We start from the raw sequence: 21,733 nt of genomic DNA on the forward strand, positions 1-21,733 counted from the left end.
GAGGAACCATCTCCCATCCATTCATGTTATATAAACCTCCATTTTTCCCAAGCACAAGCTAGTGCTAATGTTGGTGTGCTAGTGCTAATTAAGTTTGGAGTAATTAGCAAGTTATTCATAGTTGTATCTTTCTAGTTGTGTGTGAGGGAGAAGTGTGAGTTTGGTTTAATGTGAAGACTAAAGGGAAGAGCCTTAAAAACATCATTTTTTAGGCCATCATGGAATGCTAATGAAAGTGTGTGGGAACCTGGTTTTGTTGGAGGAGAACAACAATGTCAAGACAATGGTTGTAATCTCTTCTTGATTTAATATATATGCAACTATCAATTGATTTCCTACATAATGTGTCATCTCACATGTTTATGGCATAATTCTTCTTGACTAGTTAAGTAGGTTGAATTACAATTTGTCTATTATCACGATTGTTGTTCACCGTTGTTTACTTGTTTCAGGTGTCCGAAGAAGGAAATGGGAAATAGCTGGAGCGAGAAAGCAAGGCCTTCACCAAACGGGATAAGTGTACCAATAGGTAGGCCCTCTTAATTGGTTCTAACCTAAGGAAATATTCCATAGAATGTCTTGTTTGTGTCTAGACCCACTATCGGGATAGAGGAATTGTTTGTGTCCACACTTAGAATTTTACTTCACCACAAATATCTTGTTGATTTATTATTTAATATTGATCCTCCTGTATTAGGGATAAGGTCCCTAGATTATCTCCTCCTCAAAATCTCCATAATCTGCCCAATATTCTCACAATATTCCACAAAAATAAATAATATTAGGTACAAATATGCAATTATCCATAAACCTTCCTTATGAACATATTCAAGTTAAGAATGCATTATATAATGCAAAAAGAGAGGTTTAATGTGTTGAAGGATGGTCATATGGGGCCTTAATTTATGTCTAATTTAAAGGCCCATCAACAACCTCGACATGAAGGATTAGGCTATATTCAAGAAGAAGTTGGAGGATGCTCTAAAGATGCAAAGTCAAAGAATTCTTCAAGTATGAAATTTGTGAAGAAAAAAATCTTGCAAGTTGAAGGAGAACCATGTCATGATGATAATGTTAATGGAAAAACATCTCCAAAGAGATATTAACACTTCAAAGGAAGGAATAATTCAATTTCTCCTCATTTTCTAAGTTCTCCTTGTCAGTCTCATAATAAAAAGGAGCATCGTAAAAGGTATAGATGTCTTGATTATTCAAATGCTTTTCATGAATATAAAAAACACGATGATTTGAATAGAATGTTTTGGAATGTGTTTCCTTGCACTTTTTGTCAGGCACCTAACCATTTTGTAGCCAAGTGCCAAGAAAGGAAAGAATTATTCAAGAAGATGAATATGTCGATTGAAAGTGAGACTAGGAAGGAAAATCCTCTTCTAAGTTTAAGGTCATTTTTGCCAAGAAAATCTCACAAAAATTTTTGCCCTCCTTATAACATAAGTGGGGATTGGATTGAAAATTTTTGGAAGTTGTATCCATATCTTCATCCAAAGAAGGAAAAATTGGTCATGAAATCACCTGAGAATGGGAAGGAAAAAGAGTATAAGAGGCACACCATAACCATTCCGAGGAAGCTCTAGAAGAAAGCGAAATGCAGAAATAAAACTGCCTAGCATGGTTGGATATTACAACTAGTGCATCAAGGAGTATAAGAGTAGCTTGAGGAAAGAAAAGGCAAGTACAAAGCAAGGCATGACAAGCATCGTGTTGATCATGATTTCCAAGTGGAAGATCAAGTTTTCTTGTATATCAGTAAGGAAAAAATTTAAGGTGAAGATTATATGAGTCACCAAGGAAAGATGGTCATGAAGAGAATGTTCATATTCCATCCATTGTAGATTTTTCTCCTGAATATTAGAAGAATTGCGGCAAGTGACAATTCTTGAAAAGAGGATAAGGATTTCACATAGAGGCAATGTGGATTAACTTCAAGTGGGGCTTAAAGACACCAATCCAAGCAAGGAAAAATGGATTGAGATTGGGAAAGTAAAGAAGTTTTACTATTAATTATTTTATGAGAAAAAAATATGATTTTGGTGGTCCAAAAGATTCCCAGTGGGGAGGAATCATCCTAAATGAAGTAGGGGATCAAAATTTGTTTTAAAATTAAATTTCTCAGAATCGCTTGAAACTAGTGCCAAATCGTAGATCTCATCATTCTAATTCCAACGACGCTTGAATCACCTCAATTATATGACACCGTATGTGAAAGTTATTGCATTCTAAATTTTTTTGCAAATAGCTAAAAATTCAACTTGTAGGGTTGAATGGGCTACAGACTGGGCAGGCCGTACAGTGATGTCATTCTGACATCAACAAGTGATTGTGCAAGGTACGATGTGTTGTAAACCAATCACGTTCTATAATGTGGAAACGTCCTATGAGGTTAGGTGTTGAGATTTTAATGGTTGGTGTGTTTGAAATGGACCAATGATTAAGTGTCACGTGGCCCAATGGGAGGGTGCCACATGGCCCTCAATTTTCATGCCAATTTTTTATTTGGTTAGCTGACCAACCTAGTGGGATTCGACCCTGAGACCTCCGACATACAAACTCTCTTCCATACCATTGGACCACATAATGTTTCTTAACAAACATTATGGGTAATTTGTAATTAAATTAATGTGGCACGACAGTTGGGTAGAGGGGGTGGGGTACTTGGCCCCAACCCACTGGTTTCTCAGTGGCACACAACCAAAGGCTATGACATAGGGGGCAAGGCACTTGACCCCAGCCCTTGGTTTGTTAATGACACACAATCAGAGGCTACAAAGGAGGGGGCAGGTCTATTAAGCCTTGGTACTCAGTCTCATTAATGGCCATATGATGCACGATAGAACGACGAGAGCTAAGCCAGTGCGTGTGCACGATTAGTTTTGGCCCCCGACCATATTAAATAAAATGTGACCATGACCAGCGAAACAGAGGACTTAACCGGAGGGGGTGGGTGGTTAGCTTGGCCTTCGGCCATATGTGGCCATGTAATCGTCATTGGGGGCTAGAAAGTCGAAGCTTAAGGCCTTATGACACATTTAAACGAGGAAATGAATTGCACCATTTGAAGTAGAATAAACATCGGTCCAAGAAAAATTGTTACCTGACAATCTGCCAAAATGAGTGTTTCATTGCTTAGTTAGCCAGTTGGGTCATTTTGTAGAACAAATAGTAGGAATATGGAAAATGAGGCCTAACTTGGTCATTCTTTAGCCTTTTTGTGCCCAAGAAGATCCTAAACAAGGGGTTTTTGGTGTTATGAACTAAATGGAAGCATCATTTTTGTGATTTGAGCACTATATGTTGGAATTTTTGCAGAGCCAAGTCCTTTAGTGTTGTAGACAAGGATTGTTTTGAGGTCATTTGGAGACCTTCTTGAGCATGGAAAGAGCCTAGATAGGGGTTTTTTAGCCTTCCAGAGGCATTTGCAACTGCTATTTCCTCATTAGAGAAGCCATTTTCGGTATATTCTCGGTTCTTTTTTTAGAAAAAGACCATTTCAACACTTCATGATGAAGTAGTTGGTTTTATGCTTTTTGATCTCAGAATGAGTACAAGGACCTATTGTGAGAAAGTCCTTTTTTCTTTTACACCATAATTTTCTTTGCGATTGAGTCAACTTTTGAGTGAGAGGTATTTGAAGGAGAAACAAGTTCCACTCTAGAACAAATTTACTTTATGAGTAAAAAATAAATTGAAATGTACTCTCTTTGTTGTTGATATCAATAAAGTGGCCTAGCCATTGGAGTAGGGCTTGAAGATATAGCCCGGGAGGGGTGAACTCTGTTATCACATGGTTGTTATTTTTTACCATGTTAGATTACATGTGATTCTATCTCATGTTTAAGTTCATTGAAAACTAACTATTCACCATTGAATAAGTTACAATTTAAGTGATTTATTAAGGAATCATATTTATCTAACTTGCAAAGTGTCAGAGGATGATTGAGTTCCATTTTCAGATCAAGGAAATTGAAGGAAAAAAAAGTAAAAATGAAGAAATTAGAGGCACCAATAACAAAAAGGCATCAGAGCACCATTTGGTGGAATTTTTCCATTTTGGATTTGGAATTATATTTGAAGAGATAAGAGCACCAAGCGAATGAAGCAAGAAAGAAAGAAAAGGAAATAAAAGGAAGGATAAGGAAACCAAAGGAAAAACAAGGAATGATTGCATCATTCAGCTTCAACAAGAGGACTTGATGGTAACAAGTTGCATGTGTGATTTCCTAGCCAAAGTGTGAATGCATGGTGCGTGCATTTGCATATTTGGTTCATTTTTTGTCATTCGCATGGGTTTTTCCTAGTTCAACATTGATTTCAACCTTTCCTTGCCATTTTTGGGTAGCCAGGGTGTGATTGGATTCATTCTTGGTTGAGCTATGAATTTCTAGAAGGTTTTGGATCCAAGTGAGATGGTCTCAAGAAAATCCCAAGGGTTGGGGGTGGATATAGTTTTCTCCAGGAAGCCCTCAATAGGTGGTTGAAGACAGTAAAATTCCTCAAGGGATGGTGAAGGAATTCTAAAGAATCTAAGATTGATTTGGTTTTATGATCTTGAGAGCAGTTTAGGTGAGATCAAAGCAGTGTGAGAGTGGAGGTGGCTTAACCTTTTGATTCCCTTGGGTGTTTGTGTCTTGGGTATCCCATGAGATCCCACATTCATGTTTCGAATATGGCATGAGGGTGATTATTTGAAAGAAAGATTTGGTTCAGCCTAATCTATTGTCGGGTGGTACGTGGAAGTACTTGACTTGGTTGGCTTTTTTATATGTTAATAAGAGATATTTTACTCTTGTATTTTATGATTAAATGCACATGTTACGATGTGGATTTGATGGTTGTTCTATCATTTTTATTATTCTAGTTATATGCTGGTTATAAACATGGTTTTATGATAGATTCTAGTTATGGATATTATCATGTTTTGATTGGTAAATGAATGGTTATTGAATGCATGACCTAATAGATGTTATTACAACTATTATTATAGGGAATTATACCTTCTTGATGTTAAGATATGCATTCATGAACTGTAGATTTCATGTTCACTATATTTTTTATGAAATGACTATCATGGTTAGCCCTGATTAGGTGAAGTCCTTGAACAAGTTTTATATTAATGGCTTTGTCCTGTTGTCATTCATTATTCTAGAAATTCTTATCAAGTTCTAGGTAGTGGTCTAGAGACTAACTTTGAAAATGTGGCTTATATTCCGGGGTTGCATGCTCAAAACTGGGAAATATAGACTACAATTGCGACTAGAGGGTCACAACCATTGGTTTCTTGTTATGCAAGTGAATGGGAGCCTAGATCACTAAAAAGGAAAGTTAGCTCAGGGTTTGAGCACTTGGAGTGGTTATTTATCTCCTAGGGTTCCTGTAGCTCCTAAGGGAGGTCAGTAAAGTTTCAGTTTGTCGACTCCACTTCCTTAATGAATATAGGAGGTTGGGTCATTTCATAGTAGCTATCAACTCATGTTTACCCTATAAGGGCGATGAAAGTGGGTGAATGTGGGAGCGGTGGTTACATATTGGTATTAGAGCATGGTTCAAACACATTGACTGGATGGGCTAGATGCGTGTTGTTATGTATGCATTGTCATGGTTTTTCTTATCATGCATGAGGTCATTTTATGTACTTAGAGTGGTCATGCATGATGTCGATATATTGATATGATTATGTATATATAGGTATTCTATTAATTTGGATTGATTTTGCAGATGAGATAGTCTCCCCTAAACATCATTGAGGTATGATTTTGATTATGGTATCTATTTGGTTTATCTAAAATGGCATGCTTGTAGGAAGAAGAGGATCATAGATGATGACCAAAATAGGGCTACAATTCGCATGACTCTCGCTACATATTAATTGACAAACAAGGAGATGAGTATTCTCCTAATATAGCAGATACATTGAGGAGTTTAAAGGCAGAGATTAGAAGTTGCAAGGCAGATAATGACATGTTGGTTAAGGCTCAAGAAGGACATGCAAGGGCTTAGGAAAAGTAGGTAGAGGTCAATGCAATGATCCTTCAGAGTTTTTTAGACTTGTAGAGATAGGGACACCTAATGATTAATCAATAATAGAAAGAGAAGACTAGTGGGGCATATGGTAGTAGGTTTTGGTCAGGACACATGTTGGATAGAGGGGACACAATCAGAGGTAGGAAATCATTAGATACACCTCACAGGAGGACTGGTATGTATGGGTCTCATTCTAGTTCCTCATCCAAGAGACATCATCACCATCATCATCGCCATCACCCTTATAAGAGGAGTGAGTACCTGCTTGAGTATTTCAAGAAAGTCAAGCCTCCTCCATTTGATGGAGAGATGAAGAAGTCAAAAAATGCAGAGGCATGGTTGCTTCGGATGGATAAATTCTGCAAATTTCATAATTGTTGAGAGAACATGGAAGCCAAAATAACTAATTTCATTCTTAAAGGGAAAGTAGATATTTAGTGGGAAGATGTGAATAACACCAGAGGCATTCAAGAAGAAGAGTTGAATTGGGATGAGTTCAAGAGACTCTTCAAGAAGAAGTACGAATTTGAAAGGTATTATGATGACAAAGGTAAGGAGTTTTATGAGTTACAAGTGGGTTCTATCACATATGATGAGTATACTAGTAGGTTCCTATAGTTGTTGAGGTATGTGCCTTACCTCAAGGATGAGAAAGAAAAGATTCAAATGTTCATTAGTGGGTTTGTAGCAACATATAGAGCCTAGATTGAGTTTGATGAGTCTCGATTGTTGGAGGAAGCCATCAAGGAACTTAAGAATTGTTATGAGCAGTTAAAGCATAAAGATGAGCCCAAGTGTGATTTGAATGGGAATGAGAAAGTTAAAGGGAAGTTTCCACCGAAGTGGGGATTTGGGCAGACCTTAGGATTCATGTGAGAAAGAAAATTTTGCTCCTTACAAGAAGTTTAATGTAGTTGAGAAGGGACATGGGTCACAGCCTGGAGAGAAGAAGAATAGAGGTGATGGTAGGGGACCATTGCAATGATGGATTTGTGGCAAAGATCATCACAAGAAGGATTTTCCATTGTACCAGGGTGGCAGGCCTCAGATCTACAATTCTCAGGAGATGCAAACAGTTGGGGATGTTGGCCATAGAATTCCTCAGATTTATCTAGTTGTGAACAACAAGCAAGAATATCACCAGGAATCCATTATTAATATGGAAGTTAAGCTCTGGGATTGAGTTTTTTCTATTTTGATTGACCCTGGATCCAATTATAGTTATGTTAAACCTAGTGGATAAGTGTGGTTTGAGAAAAGAAGTGCATGCAGAGTCTTGGTTGGTGTAATTGGCTACAGGTACTAAGAAGAGAGTTCATCATTGGGTAAGAGATTGTGCATTTGAGCTTAATTGTATGCCTACATTAGCACGTCTAAATGTGCTTCCATTGGGATCATATAGTATGCTTTTGGGTATGGATTGGATGTACCTCCACAAGACAAAAGTAGAATGTTATGACAAGGTTATTGAGTGCCAAGATGATCATAGGAGAAAGAGAATCCTACAGGGAAAGAAGAAGCATACATCATTGAGGATGGTTATATCTATGTAGGCTAAGTGTAGTTGCAAGAAGGGGTGTGTATTGTTTGCAATTCATATTTCTAGTGAAAATGGTAAGGATGTTGAGGATACATAAGTCCTCAAGGGGTACCTTATGTTGCAAAAGTTTCAGGATGTATTTCCAGTAGAGATTTCAGAGTTGCCTCCCCACAGGGAAGTGGAATTTTCTATTAAGTTGGTACCAGGAGTAGCACCAACATCAAAGGCATTTTACAAGATAATCACTCCATAGTTAGTGGAACTAAAGTTGTAGTTGAAGGAGATTGTTGATAAGGGATACATTCAACCAAGTGTATCGCCTTGGCATGCACTAGTGTTTTTTATGAAGAAGAAGGATGGTACTATCAGGTTATGCATTGTTTACAGAAAAATCAACAAGGTGATGATCGAGAACAAGTATCCATTGCCAATGATCAATGACCTATTTGATCAGTTGAAGGGAGCAATAGTGTTCTTGAAGATAAAATTGAGATCAGGATACCATCAAGTGCGCATCAAAAAAGAGGATATCTACAAGACTACTTTACGGACCAAGTATGGGAATTATGAGTTTTTTGTGGTTCCTTTTGGTTTGAATAATGCTCCAAATACTTTCATGTGCTTGATGAACAATGTGTTGCATCCTTATTTGGACAAGTTTGTGATACTATTCATTGATGACATATTGACATATTCTAAAAATGGGGAAGAGCATGTAGAAAACCTAGAAATACTATTTAGATTGCTAAGAGAGAATAAATTATATTCCAAGATTAGTAAATGCAATTTATTTCAAGAAAATTTCATTACTTGGGGCACGTGGTTTCCCAAGAAGGTATAACAGTGGACGTGGAAAATATTAGAGCTATCATGGAATGGGAAGATCCTAGGAATGTGGATGAGGTGAGATCATTCATGGGGCTAGCAGGTTACTACAAGAGGTTCATTAAGAACTTCTCATGGATTACCTATCCTATTACATCATTATAGAGGAAGGGAAATAAATTTGAATGGATAGAGGAATGTGCAACTAGTTTTTAGCCATTGAAACAATTTCTTAGAAATGCTCCAATTCTAAAGATTGCAGATCTAGATAAAGAGTTCATAGTGTGTACATATTCTTGTAAGAGAGAACTTGGTGGAGTCCTAATGTAGGAGGGACATGTGATGTGTTATGAGTCAAGGAAACTAAATGAGCATGAGAACAACTATGTGACATATGATTTCGAGTTGGCAACAATCGTTCATGCATTAAAGATGTGAAGGAATTATCTTCTTCATAGGAGGTTTATCTTGATGAGTGATCATAGTGGGCTGAGATAATTGTTTAATCAACCTAATATGAATGGAAGGAAATCTAGATGGTTGGATACCCTTAGTAAGTTTGAATTTGAGATCAGATATGTTAAACGAAATGAGAACAGGGTTCCAGATGCTCTCAATAGGAGAGTGTAGTTAAACCATGTTGAAAATGTGAGCTCTTATGGGGTAGATTTGGAGGAGTGGGCCTTGCAGATAGGGAAACATGATGATAGATATTAACAACTTAAGCATAGGTTACAAATGGGTATAGGTGAACAAGATGTGGATTATCATCTCACGACATATGGCTTGGTGAGATTTAGCAACAGGATATATGTGCCAAATGATAATGAACTCAAGAATCTTATCTTAAAGAAATTCCATGTCAAACCATATTATGTCATCTTGGATATAAAAGTACTCTAATAGTAGTGAAGAAGTTCTATTATTGGCTAAATATGAAGAAAGTGGTGGCTGAGTTCGTTGCAAGGTGTTTGGATTTGGTGGTTGAGGTCGTCGCAAGGTGTTTAGATTGTGAATTTGTGAAAGCTTGGTGTAAGCACCCAGCTGGTTTGTTATAGCCTATTCCAATTCCATAGTGGAAATGGGAAGTCATTTCCATGGATTTCATTACAGGTTTGATTAGGACATCAAAGAAGCATGATTCCATCATGTTTTTGGTTGATAGGTTGAGAAAGGTAGCTCACTTAATTCCAGTGAAGACTATTAACATAGCCAACAAGGTAGCTCATATATTTATTAGAGAGATAGTGAGATTAAATTGTGTCCCTAAGAATATCATATCAAATAGAGATGCGAATTTCACTTCCAGTTTTTGGAAGTAGCTATTTGCAGGTTTGGGTATAGAGTTGGCCTTTAGTACAACTTATCATATATAGAAAAACTATAAGACAAAGAGGTCCAACATGGTACTAGAGGATATGATGAGAACATATGTCATTCATTAGCAGAGGAGTTGGTAGGAGTATCTTCCACTAGTAGATTTTTCTTACAAAAAAGGTTATCAGGAGTCACTACGGATGAGTCCATTTGAGTCACTCTATAGGTGGAGTTGTAATACTCCCATCAGTTGGAGTGATCCAATGAATAGGTTATTTTTGGACTGGATATTTTGGCAGAGATGGAACAAGAAATGCAGGTTATTAAGAAGAATCTAAAGGCATCACAGGTTAGACAAAAGAGTTATGAAGATAAACAAATGACATTTAAGGAGTTTCGAGTTGGGGAGAATGTGTACTTGAACATCAAGCCCAAGAGGAGATCCTTGAGGATTGGATCATGTGCCAAGTTTGCCCCTTGGTTTTGCGGGCCTTTCGAGATCCTTGAGAGGATTGGACCAGTGGCCTACAAACAAGCACTTCCTTCGAAAGTGAAATTCCATGATGTTTTCCATGTTTTATTACTTAAAAGATATGTGAAATATGTTAATCATGTGATTGATTGGTCTATATTATAGGTGGAGCCAAAAGGAGAATTTGAGCCATAACCTTAGTGCATATTGCACCAGAAACAACTCATGCTCTGGAATCAAGCAATCAAACCAAATTGAAGTGCAATGGAAGCATTTTGGACCTGTTGAAGCCACATGAGAGATGGTTGATCAGATGCAGGCTATGTATCCTTCATTATTTGTTGGTGGAGGAAAATTATCTTTTGGTATATGTACATATTTAAGCATGGTTTTGATTGTAAATATCGTAATGAGCTATGTTATAAATATCTAGTAAGCAGTATGATTGTCATGTTGTCATGCTTGTCATGATGTTTTTTTTTTCAACAGGTTTTTCATTCTAAATACTACATCGAGCTAAGTTCTAAAGCTCCATGGGAAGTATGTTTTGGTTTCAGTAATATTTCTGGTTATAGGTGTCATAGAACACTGACGATGGCGTTCCCCTAAGGGGGAGGTGTCTGTAATAACCTTGGGTTAAAAGTTCACTTAAAAAAGTTAATAAAGGAAAAATAAGACCAAGGTAATGGGACACATATTCCACACAGAATATTGGGAAAAAACATCCTAGTAGGCATCACTTATGGCTAAGAAGATTGGCAAAGGCTTTAGAAAGGAAAAGAGGCATTATTTGGAATTTTATTTATGAAAATAAAGGAAAATAGGAGAAAAGGGAGATGAAAGGTCACAGGTTTGCATGCGGAGAAAATTGAAGGAAAACACACTAAGAAATTAGAGGCACCAATAATAAAAATGCATCAGAGAATCAGTTTGGGGATTTTTATCAGTTTGGCTATGGAATCAGCTTCAGAGAGAGAAGATAACCAAGAGGAGGAAGCGAGAAATAAAGGAAAGGAAATAAGGGGATAAGAAATGAGGGATTGGAATAAGAAACTTCAGCAGGAGGACTTACAGGTGACAAATTGCATGTGTGATTTCCTAACTGACGTGTGAATGCATGGTGCATGCATTTGTGTATTTGGTTCATTTGTTGTCATTGGAATGAGTTTTTCATGGTTCGATGGTGGTTTCAACCTTTCCTTTCCATTTTTGGATAACCATTGTTTGATGGGATTCATTCTTGGTTGAGCTTTGGATTGCCGAAAGGTTTTGAATCTTGGTGAGGTGGTCTCAGGAAAATCCCAAGGGTTAGGTGTGGAGATGGTTTTCTCCATGTTGTACCAGCTACAACCACCCTCCAGTATTTTTCTTAATCTTCGTTTTAGAGCCTCCCTCCTAAATCACAAAAACTTATCTCGCACTGTCCCAGGTACTTATGCTTTCATTGCGCTTTATATTTTTCTTTATGGCTTGTGTTTTCTTACTTACTTCACTGTCTAACACACAAGATGATCTCTTGACTTGGCCTTCACCTGGTTCAAGGCTTGCCTTAGTGAATTGCACAATCCTTGAGGACAACTAGCCTTGCTCCCAAGAATTGCACAATCCAAGCCAGTAAATGAGCCTTCAGCTCCATAATTGTGCAGAGCCAGCTGACAACCTGCCTTCAACTAGGAGATTGCACTGAGACTGAGAGGGAGCCCAAAGCCACTTAACCCAAAAATTGTGCAGAACCTATCGTTCTCAGAAGACTACTCAATGCATGAACCAGACAGTTTCTCGGTCCTTTCAAAAACTACACAATATTTCCGAGAAATGCATGAAAGTTTTCCCGAAAATCAAGAAGTTAAAGGGAAAATGGCATCCCTGGGAAGTAGGGATCCATTATTAGTTACCCGAAGGTGACACATTACACTCTTTAGAAGTTTTTTCCAAGTGTCGATGTTGTCCTTAATGTCAAGCATACGTGTCATGAATTCCATGTTGCCTAACTTTATGTAATGGACAACTCTAGAGCTCACTTATACATTCCATCATCAAGCTCTAGTTTCTTTAGGAGATCAAGCAGCCTTCTGAGCATTGTAATTTCTTTTCGGGGTGAGACTTGCTTTTATCGGCTTTTGTTGCTTTTTTTTGTTCATCTTCTGAGTGTGTTGTTTCATTTGTTTCTATGAATGAGTACTGGCATTTTAACTTTTTTTCACTTGTAGAAGTGTTGTTTCAAGTTATAGATTTCCTTTCTCAAGAGTCACATGATTTTTCCTGTTTTTGCACCAACGATCACCGTTGCAACGACTCCCTTAACATGCCTCATGATCCTTCAGTTTGATCCATTGTTGCACTTGTTTTACATGAATACATACACACATAATCATATATGCACTCATCCTTAAATCATCCTTCAGATCTTATTGTCTGCACATTCCCCATGGATAGATCTGGGCTCTCCGTGCCCGGATCTCACGCTTGACTACATGCACTATGTAATCTGGAAACTCATGGCCTCTACCTTGGATTCTCAAATTGCACAGAGGTTGCCTTGGTTTGGCTCCAACTGTGCACTGTGTAGTTCTAGGAGCCAGTCTCCCAGCTTGGTCACTGACACTGCGCAATGTGCAATCTCTCCGAGGCTCTGCCCTAGACTGAACTACGCATTGCGTAGTTCCAGTCATCAATATTTCACACTGATTGTTCAGACTATGTAGTGCGCAGTTCCCATAGTTAGTCAATCACCCCTATTGGTAAAAATTGCACAATCACTATCATTAGATGCCCTGGTTGCTACTTAATCATGTAGTGAAGTTGGACTTGTAAGAGCTAATGTTTACTTTCCATGAGTGTCCTTTCTGTCCCAGAGGTACCACACTCATGAAGCACTTCTCTACAACAGCCATTGTACCATGGTACTAAAGAGATTTTCTTCAAGAGACACCAATGAAAACAATAATGGGGAGACAGTTGGGCAGGCATCAGTTCACTTTCCAATACATGTGAACACTTAACTGTTTATAGAAAAGGAGTAAGAACTAACATGGTAGAAAGACTAGTAGAAGTGGAAGAAGGTAGTAATCCAGTACAGGATCAGGGAAAGAGGAAATTGCTCACATAATAAAGGGAGAACAAAGATGTAGAGTGAAAGTAGATTCAATCTTCATGCATGCAACTTTGACAGCAGAAGCGAAACGAAGCATAGGACATCGACAATAGAGCAGAGGAAGAGAGAAAGCAAAGCTTGTAGGTAGCAGAACTGAGATTGCAGCAAGAAGAACAAGAATAGAAGCAAGAGAGAGAGTTGAGAAGGAAAGAATAGGAATAGGAGTTGAAACAGGAAGAAGAGAAAAGTCAAGGCACAATGATAGAGAAAATAGGACCAATATAGGCTGATGAGCCAAAACAACCAGCAACTGAAGAAGAGAGTGAATAGATGTAGGTTCCCTCACCAAAGATAAGAACAAAAACCAAGTCCGGTTAGATGTCGATAGGTACATGGAGTAGCTAAGGTGAGAGGCCACCAGGGCTGACTTGGATCTCAACGCATAAAACATACAAATTACGTCGGTGATCCAGTTATGGTCAACACCATGCTACACATGCTTCAAGATGAGTTGGACAGAGGTTCCAAGACCATATACCCAGATACTATGGAGGTAATATCCTATTATCAGAAAGACACCATCAAGCCATTTGGGGACATCATCATGCAGTGCCAAGTTTGGCATTAGTATGTGACCAGGAAGCATGAGATGGATGTTATCGAGTTGGTATTTCCCCAAACTTCTGAGTCATAGTGTTTGTCTTATGAGGCTGTCTCTAGCCTATTTTGTCTCACAAAGGCACATGTGGAAAATGCATATTATTTGTAAATATGTTGTAAGTGAAATTCCAAGTGTCATTAGTGGAATGTGAATAGTCACAATGTAATGTAATGAGTTATTTCTAAATAAGTTGAAGAGTCATGAGGGTAGTTAAAGAGTCAAAGGGGAATGTCAAGGGTCACCCCACCCTTTGTTATAAATAGAAACTCATAACTCATAGAACAGGCTTTTGGGATCCAAGATTTTGGCTAGGCATTGCTTAGAGAAGGCTTGGAGAGTATTGTGACAAACCTTAGATTCTCCATAACATAGAGCAAGTACATATCTTTGGAGGAGCAGACGGTGTTGATTGTAATGTTCCACTATTGGGACTAGTGGATGTGAATGGTGTATGTATGGATTGAACTTTCACTTAATAATATAACTGAGCCAACATGTTTTCATGCATATGTTGTTATTGAAGTTGGATTATTTTGGTTTCTTTAGAAATTTATGTTGTTTAACTTATGCATTTGTGTATGAACTATTTTGTATGCAATTGTATGAACCTTGTTGAAGACGTGTTGTTGGATTAACTCGTCGCTTTGGTTTGTGGACTATTCTACTTCTAGCTTGTGATGTCATTATGTTTGTGTGCTCCTTTTAGGTTGCGTACTATTACAAGATTCAAAGGGACATACTCTTTTTTCCCCTTTATGTCTTATAACCCTCATGCATCTCACTTGACTCGCTGCAAGGTCACACAATTGCTTCTGACAAAGTTATTATACTTACCTTTGCGCACTACCATGGTCAAGGCACTACATTACGACCGACTGTTAGGACTCCTACTCCAAACAGTTTGAGATCTAGTTAGGACTTCTTACTAGGGAGATCCCCTTAACATGTTGGCGGGTCCAGCACCGTCAACATTTCAAGTGCTAGAAGAAGGCTAGATGACAAGCTGAGCCCTCCTAGTATGTTTTGAATATTTGCACATCGTTCATGAATTACATTAAAATCTCGACTCCCACATGTTTTTATCATGCACATGATTTCAAAGTGTTAGAGGATGTCATCAATGACTTATCACAAATCACATACAATGGTGAAGGTAGAATAGAAATGTTAAGACACAGGGTTTCCTTCTTAAGCTTCTGTGAGAATAATGGAGTCCCCTATGACGACATTTCTTATGGGCTATTTGCTGACACATTCAGATGATGCATTCAACAATGGTGTCTCACATTGCCCACAACCTCTATTCACTCTTTTAATCACATGATCAGAGAGTTAGGTAATGCTTTCTTCCATTATGACCGTAAAGCACTTAATAAAAAAATTCTGGAATTAGGAAAAGAACTTGATGAATCTGTAATGCAATTTTGGGATCAATTCCATAATCTTACTTTTCAAATCCTGGAAGATGAATTTGATTGGAAATTTCTCAAAGAAATATTTCAATATCTTCTTCACGTATCTCAAAATCCACATGAGTTAGAATCATGTGAACCCCTCCCAGCATAACTCATTGTTAGAGCTTCCAAATCTAATATGGACAATGCCACTGTCACAAGTGACTCTCTGTCCTCTTCTCATCAGACAGATCTAGCTTCGTACAACAAGGTGGGAGAAGTTGTGAACTAATCTATTGAACTATCACCTCCTCCCACCCCACCTGTGTTGGGTCCCTATAATACTAGTGATTACCCCATTACTATTGTAGTTATACCCCATATTAATATTGTTGTGCCCCTATTTCCCCCATATTGTTATTACTGTGCCCCATAGAATCCCTCTATTGTTATTTTTGTGGCTTTATATTATTATTGTTAGTTCGGTTGGATTATATTGTGACTCCTTAGACTCCTATATATAGAAAGGAGGTTTTGTCATTTGAATCATCCAAGAATTTTTCATTTATGTAATGTAAAGGAGGTTGCCCCCTTGAAGAGGCTAAATTCTAAGGCGTTGATCTATCTTTTTTATCTTTTCTTGAGCTGGTTTCATAACATTTGGTATCAGAGCTTTGGATTCTAGGGTTTCGCTGCTCCAAACAGGTCATCGTGGCATTTTCACTATAACTTTTTTTCTGCAACGTTTCAAAAGTTAAAAAAAAAAAACCCATTTGATAAGAAATCACGCTAAACCTCGTGTCCGAATTTTAGAACTTTTCGTGCTATATTTGCAGAGATATGATCTGAGGAAGTTGGTCTTTTTGTAGACTCCTGAATTACGTTCCAAACAGGTGACCTAGGGAAAATCGTCATAACTTTCTCTCTGGGGATCAGATTGAAATTTCATCAGAAGGTACAGAAAGAGTACGGACTCTAGTTTCTTGTATGCATTTTTCAGATCCAGAGGTCAAAACAGTGACTTGTGGCACATCGTACAAGTTCACTCTACTGAACTAGTCTATAATCGAGCCACTGTGGGAGATTTCGCATAACTCTTCCTTGGAGAATCCAATTTGGGTCAGACTTGTGGCATTGGAAAGAGGACACAAAGGACTACTGCAGGTCACAAATTCAGAACTAGATGATCGGAAAGTACAAAGATACGTCAGAGGCAATATCAAGCTCCTACAAAGTGAAAAAAGGTGTGTAGATTTTCTTAAATTTTTGCTTAAGCTTGGTTTGAAAATTTATTTTGAAGGAATTCAAAGGGCATAATAGAACATTATTATCAGTAACTGATGCCCTGAGGAAAGAAAATGCAAACACCTAGTAAGAAACCTGAAAGCTCTAGCATGACTCATAAAGAAGAAGAAGAAATGCTATATGATATATCAAAATTACAAGAACAAGTGCAACAAGTGTCACTTGCACAAGAAACAACAGAATTTAAGATGGATGGTTTAAGGAAAGATGTAGAAGCTAAGATGGATGGTTTAAAGAAAGGTGTAGAAGCTAAGATGGATTGTTTAAAGAAAGGCGTAGAAGCTAAAATTGATGGCATGGATGATAAGATGGAAGAATTGAAGATAAATATGAATAAGTTGCTACAAGAAATGGTCACTAAGGGTGAAAGGGTACTAAAGGAAACTCATGATGAGAACAAAAGAAATGTTAATCATGATTCCATCGACTCTAATGTTGGATCGAAGACTCACCATATTCCAAAAATCGATATGAGGAAGTTTGATGGCAAGGATCCCACCACATGGATATTACAGATGGCGCAATTCTTCGATTTCAATAATGTGCAAAACACACAAAAGGTACCTATGGAAACTTTATATTTGGAACCAAATCAATTTGTATGGTATCAATGGCTTTGCTCTCGTAAACAATTTATCACTTGGGCAATTTTTACGGAAGAATTGATATCACATTATGAGGATACAAAAAGCAACACTTTTTTTAGCCAATTGATAAGTCTCAAACAAAAGGGTTCAATAATGGAGCACATTGAGGAGTTCCAAAAATTGAACATAAGGGTAAAAGATATTCCAGAGGAGCATAGGATTGATGTGTTCATAGGGTCTTTAAAGGATAATATCCAACATGATGTTCACCTTTGGGAACCTGATTCATTAGAGAAGGCATTCAGGTTAGCAAGAAAAATGGAAAGCAAAATTATGGCAACCAGGAAGCATACCACTCACAACTATAAAGACGGAAGTGTTGTTTCCCTTAGTCTTCCACAACCTATAAGGTTGACACCACAACAATTGGAAGAAAAAAGAGCAAAAGGGCTTTGTTACAGTTGTGATAGCAAATACACTAAAGGTCATAAGTGTGCTGAGAAGAAATTATTCTACATAGATTGTGAAGAGGAAGAAGAAAAGGAGCAAGAAAGGTCAAAAGAAGAGGATATACTCCAGGAAAAAAGCCTAGATGAAGAACAAATAAATCCGACCATATCTTGTAATGCATTGGTGGGAATTACCACTCCTCAAACCATCAAGATAGAAGGACAAATCAAGAAGAAAAAGGTAATAGTGTTGATTGATTCAGGAAGCACCCACAATTTTATTCATTGTAAGGTAGCAAAAGAATTGAATTGCTTCCTATATCCAGCACCAGAGTGTCAAGTGATGATTGCAAATGGAGGAACAATAAATTGCTCTGGAAAGTGCCATAATATCAAGCTATCCATGGGAGAATATGTATTGACTAGCCCAATGCTTTCCATTCCAATGGGAGGTGCTGATGTTGTACTAGGAGTCCAATGGCTACAATCCTTGGGTACAATAGCTTTTAATTTTCAAGAACTTTTCATCAAATTTTCTATGGAAGGAAAGGAAGTTGAATTAAGGGGTATTGCAGGGAAACCAGGAAAGATAATCAGCTCTAATGGTATGAAAAAGCTTCTAAAAAAGGAGAAAAGAGGTGTAATTGCACAATTATGTTCGCTAGATGTTTCCACATCAGAATCATCTATTTCTCCAGATCTCCAAAAAGTCATGGACAATCATTCCAAGGTATTTGAGACTCCCAAAGGTCTCCCACCTATGCGTGATCATGATCATGCTATTCATCTGATTCCAGGAAGTGTTCCTCCAAACATCAGGCCGTACAGATATCCCTATGTCCAAAAGAGTGAAATTGAACGTATGGTTGCAGAAATGCTAGAGGCTGGTATAATTCAACCGAGTCAAAGTTCTTTCTCTGCTCCAGTAGTATTGGTGCACAAGAAGGATGGATCATGGCATGTGTCCAGATTATAGGGAGCTCAACAAGCTCACTATTAAAGATAAGTTCCCCATTCCTGTCATTGATGAATTACTGGATGAATTGCATGGATCAATTTACTTCACCAAGTTGGATCTTCGTTCAGGATATCATCAAATCAGAATGAAGACTGAAGACATTCTGAAAACAACATTTAGAACTCATGAGGGTCATTATGAATTTTTGGTCATGCCTTTTGGCCTTACCAATGCACCTTCAACATTCAAGGTTTGATGAATTCAATTTTCAAACCATTCCTTAGAAAATTTGTGTTAGTATTTTTTGATGATATACTAATCTACAGTAAGTCTTGGAAGGATCATGTTGAACATGTTGACAGGGTGCTACAACTATTGGAGGAGAAACAATTATATGCAAAAAGATCCAAATGTTTCTTTGGAGTCCAGGAGGTGAAATATCTGGGTCATATTGTATCTCATGAAGGAGTTAAGGTAGACCCTAGCAAAATTAAAGCCATTAAGGAATGGAGAATAGCAGCACCTCTAACAACATTATTGAAGAAAGATGCATTTTCATGGACTCCAGAAGCAACAAAGGCCTTTGAACATCTTAAAGAGGCAATGTGCCAAGCACCGGTCTTAGCTACACCGGACTTCACAAAAACCTTTATTGTGGAATGTGATGCTTCAGGAAATGGAATTGGTGCTGTTCTAATGCAAGATGAAAGACCCATTGCTTTTGAAAGTCGTCCAATCAAGGGAAAGTTTTTAAGCAAAGCTATTTATGAGAAGGAAATGTTGGCAATACTCCATGCACTTAAGAAATGGCGACCCTACCTAATGGGAAGACACTTCAAGGTAAAAACGGATCATGATAGCCTTAAATACTTTTTAGAACAAAGATTATCCTCTGAAGAGCAACAAAAGTGGGTCACAAAGATGTTGGGTTATGACTTTGAAATCATCTACAAAAAAGGGAAGCAAAATGTGGTGGCAGATGCACTCTCAAGAAAGGATGAGGATGTGGAAGCATTGTTGTGCACCATTTCTATTATCCAACCAGATTGGATAAACGAAGCAAGGGAGGAATGGAAGAATGACGAAGAAGTGTGGGCACTTATTTGAAAGTTACAACAAGATTCCAGTACGTCTGATACATTTAGCTGGCAAAATGATTCATTATGGTACAAAGATCGCTTATACCTCTGTAAGAATTCCCAGCTAAAACAAAAGATTCTTATGGAATTGCACACTTCTCCCTTAGGAGGGCACTCAGGATTTTTAAAAACTTACCACAGGGTTAAGAAGGAATTTTTTTGGGATGGCCTTAAATAAGATATTCAAAAGTTTGTGGCGGAATGTTTGGTTTGCCAACAAAATAAAGTTGAAACAATTAAGACACCGGGTCTATTACAACCTTTATCCATTCCAAGCCAACGTTGGGAGGAGGTTTCAATGGATTTTATCACAGGTTTACGCAAGTCTGAGGGAAAGAGTGTCATCATGGTGGTAGTTGACAGACTTACCAAGTATGCACACTTTTGTACATTATCACATCCATTTAAAGCCAGTACAGTTTCTACTGCATTTATGGAAACAATTCAAAAGCTACATGGAAACCCAAAGATTATTGTAAGTGACAGAGATCCCATTTTCACTGGAAATTTTTGGATAGAATTATTTTCTTATCTTGGTAATCAGTTAGCCCATAGCTCATCTTATCATCCTCAATCTGATGGGCAAACTGAGATAGTAAACAAATGTTTGGAAGGATATCTTCATTGATTTGTATCTGATAAACAGACACAATAGGTCAAATGGTTGCCTCTGGTTGAATGGTGGTATAACACTTCCTTCCATATAGCAACAAAAATGACCCCATTTATGGCACTTTATGGGTATCAACCACCATCCCTCACATCATATTTAAGAGAAAATTCTAAGGTTCAGGAAGTGGAACATCACATCAAACATCAACAACAAGTCCTCCAACTCTTAAAGGATAACCTCGTGTTGGCACAGAATAGAATGAAACAACAGGGAGATCAACATCGTAGTGAAAGAAGTTTTGATGTAGGTGATTGGGTATTCCTACGGCTACAACCATATAAGCAAATGTCCCTCAAGCAAGCTAAAAAGGATAATAAATTATCACCAAAGTATTATGGTCCGTACAAGGTGTTGCAAAAGATTGGTACTATGGCATACAAATTGGAGCTTCTTGCAGCTTCTCGATTGCACCCAGTTTTCCATGTTTCATGTTTAAAGAAGGTTATAGGTGACAAGCTCCCAGTTCAAACAATATTGCCAGAACTTGACGAGGAAGGAAAAATTATATTGGAACCGGAAGCAGTCACAGAAACAAGAACTTGACAGCTACAAAATCGATCAATTTCAGAGTATCTTATCAAGTGGAAGAACTTATCCACTGAAGATTCCACATGGGAGGATGAGAATTTGATGCAGAAGTATCCAGAACTACTCAAGCGTTGAGGACAACAATTTTTTGAAGGAGAGGGGCATGTTGGGTCCCTATAATACTAGTGATTACCCCATTACTATTGTAGTTATACCCCTTGTTAATATTGTTGTGCCCCTATTGCCCCCATATTGTTATTACTGTGCCCCATAGAATCCCTCTATTGTTATTTTTATGGCTTTATATTATTATTGTTAGGTCGGCTGGATTATATTGTGACTCCTTAGACTCCTATATATAGAAAGGAGGTTTTGTCATTTGAATCATCGAAGAATTGTTCTTAGACTCCTATATATAGAAAGGAGGTTTTGTCATTTAAATCATCCAAGAATTGTTCATTTATGTAATGTAAAGGAGGTTGCCCCCTCGAAGAGGCTGAATTCTAAGGCGTTGATCTATCTTTTCTATCTTTTATTGAGCTGGTTTCATAACAACCTGCTTTAGATATCTCTGTAGATTTGGACTGCAACCCTGATGATTGTGACATCATCTCATTTTCTCAGCCTCTGTCCTTTGGTCCCTTTGATTGTTTGGATTTCAATGTCTTGTGTTCATCCGTTCCAAATTCCACATGTGATGTTCACAAGGATCAAGTTGTCAACAAAATTCATGTTGAGCAGCGAACCTGAGC

This window comes from Pinus tabuliformis, chromosome 5_2 (assembly GCF_031772625.1).
Source record: "Pinus tabuliformis cultivar Carrire ecotype Pingquan chromosome 5_2, CPIR1, whole genome shotgun sequence".
Classification (NCBI taxonomy): Eukaryota; Viridiplantae; Streptophyta; class Pinopsida; order Pinales; family Pinaceae; genus Pinus; species Pinus tabuliformis.